Source organism: Montipora foliosa, chromosome 3 (genome assembly GCF_036669935.1).
Source record: "Montipora foliosa isolate CH-2021 chromosome 3, ASM3666993v2, whole genome shotgun sequence".
Lineage (NCBI taxonomy): Eukaryota > Metazoa > Cnidaria > Anthozoa > Scleractinia > Acroporidae > Montipora > Montipora foliosa.
In genome coordinates this window covers 53,148,893-53,151,392 of record NC_090871.1, presented here as the reverse complement: position 1 = coordinate 53,151,392, position 2,500 = coordinate 53,148,893, and the positions used below count along the sequence as shown (strand labels likewise).

The 2,500-nt window shown below is 40.0% G+C and overlaps 1 protein-coding gene across 5 annotated transcripts in view; it reads right to left on the bottom strand.

The window, feature by feature from the left end:
* Positions 1-480: 480 nt before the first annotated feature.
* Positions 481-2,500, bottom strand: part of LOC137997659 (uncharacterized) — a 35,731-nt gene continuing 33,711 nt past the window's right edge. For 4 of the 5 annotated variants that reach the window (XM_068843765.1, XM_068843766.1, XM_068843767.1 and 1 more), the window contains one exon: positions 481-2,500. This exon is cut by the window's right edge and continues 916 nt beyond it. The gene's annotated coding sequence lies outside the window, so the exon portion shown is untranslated. The other variant, XM_068843768.1, reaches the window with a different exon arrangement.

Below are 2,500 nucleotides of genomic sequence, written 5' to 3'. Positions count from 1 at the left end.
TAAATGTTCAGACGCTGGGAATCTGGAACGACTTCTTGAATTGGCCAGACGTAGCAACCTAATTTCCTTTTTCTTATGCTGTTTCGTTTTCACGCAACACAAGCGAACGTAAGTATAAGCGCAAGCACAAGGAAGAGGAAAACTTTGGATCCTTGTGCTTGCCGCTTTTGTCAACCCCGTTTTTACGGGGAAATAAGCGCTCTTATGCTTTGCGCTTGTGCTTGCGTCGACAGTGAAAACCAGGCTTTAGCGTTTCATTGTAGGGTTAACGCCCAGAGAAGCGGCCGAGGGAGTCTTGGGGAGGAAAATAATGACCAATCAGATTGGACCTAATGAGTGATGACAACAATGCCTCTGATTGGTCCCCATAGTAAGAGGCCGTACTTCTTCATACTTCTGTTGTTTTCTGTGCTAAATCCATTGTTATCTTTGTTCGTTCTATCGTTCTTTTGGCCAATCCCGAAACCCGTTCAATGGGGTACGACACGACCCGAGAAGTTTATTTATCGATAAGCAGTACTTTTTGCGGCAGCCTGGGAAAATAGCGACAAGAAAAGAAGAACCGCTGACTTTAAAAATCGTTTGCGTCGTTGCGAAATGGACTTTAGTTATCGATAACTGGCTCAACAGACGGGAGAAATAGTGTTGTCGATAACAAAACGGCCGCGTTTCGACAATTTTTTGTTATCGACAACCGAAAAGTTATCGATAACAAATTGCCTCGTCTGTTGGGGCCACCAACCGCCAACTTCAAATTTTACTGAAATCCCGGGTAACCTGATGCGGTGTTTCCAATTCAAAATTCTTTGGATTGAAAGCACGACCAGCACGTGGCTATCGAGTTTTCTCTTTCCATCCTTCTACCATCTTCATCCGGATTGAATTTTTGGACATTTAATCCAGGAATTAACATGCCAAACACCTTGTACTAACAGGAAATTTAAGAAACGGTAACTTCTACGGAAATGGCATTTTATGATGATCCTTGCATACGGCGAGAGCTACTGAAATTTAAATAGACCAATCAGAGATCAGCAAGCGGGAAAAACTGTGCTATCCTTGAAATCGGGTAGAAAGAGGTTTTTATGGGAACATATCTGGACTTTGTTGAACTGACTTCTCCCGATAAATAAAAAAAAACTAATCAGTCTCTCCTGTCAAATTCATTTAATTCGTAAAAACACAATTTTTACACAAAGCTAAGCAATCGAGAAACTTCGTTGATAAAAACCTTTGAAAACTGCATAGAAAGGGTACCAAAGAAAGCTAGTGTTTGTTTTCACGTCCTAAGAACGTAGGCATATATATGTATATAATCAAAATTTACTTGAAAAAAAAAAAAAAAGCAAAAGAGTACTTAAATAATACATGAATAAATAAAAAAACTAGATTAAACTAGTAGCTAGTAACTAGTAAATTAAACTAGTATCAATACAGCAAACTAATAGCACTACTGACAGCATAATCAGCATACTATACAAAAAGCAAAAAAGCCCACTGTTACCACGGGGTCCAGGGGAGATGTGTTTGTAGTTAAAACATCAAAACCGTCGAAAACCTCTGAAAAAATTGGTTATTTTGATCGCGTTACAGTTTCGTCATACATTCTATATACCGCAAACCAAGAGACCGAGGGCTCACAAGATCGGCTTATTCTTTACCCAGCGCTTCGTGCCTCGGTCGGACCCTCGGTCGCCCTTCGGGCTACGTGCTCTGCACCAGCGAGGATGGCTTGCGGTTAGTGATTTTCAAAATGGCGAACAACAAAGTCGATCTGGGTCAGATAGAAGCGAATAAATCGTTTACAGTAGATTCATAAAGATTCCATTGGGCTAATTAATCGTGCTAAGCGACAAGGATATAATTTTTTCAAGGTGAGACGTTAAATAAGTAATCCTTTAGTGATTCATTTATTCACGCGAAACTCCTCTGGACCCTGTGTTGTTACCCGTTGCAAACCCTTTCGAGTCTCCTTAAGAAACAAGTAACTACCCTTTAAGCTTTTGTGTAGCTTTGGTCAGCAATGTATGAAACCAATGCTAATCAAAACTGTGGGCTCGGGAAAGTTTAATGTAACCATTGTTGAACAGCAGGGCTGAAAAATGACTGGACATGCGCCACGTAAACCACTCAAAGATGACGAACCAAAGGAGCTAATTAAAGATCTGTTGTTTGTGCAATTAAACATGGCAGCCTGACTTAACTTGCAAACCAACCATTGCATGAGAAGCTTTTACAATCCTGACTAGATTTATGTAAATACTGATGTACTTGCATTTCAACTACGCCAAATTGCGTCAAAAAACTTTCAATCCGACTTGCATGCACCAAATGTCTACCAAAGAAATCTCAAGTATTAAGAAACAGTTCTTCATATAACATGTTATTACAAACAAACTTATTTCAGCAGGAAGCTTTTTGAGCACCGGGTGAAACCATTCGAATGATTCGTCCGATAAAAGGATTAAAACCAATGTGATTCCTAAAGAAGGCGGGGAGA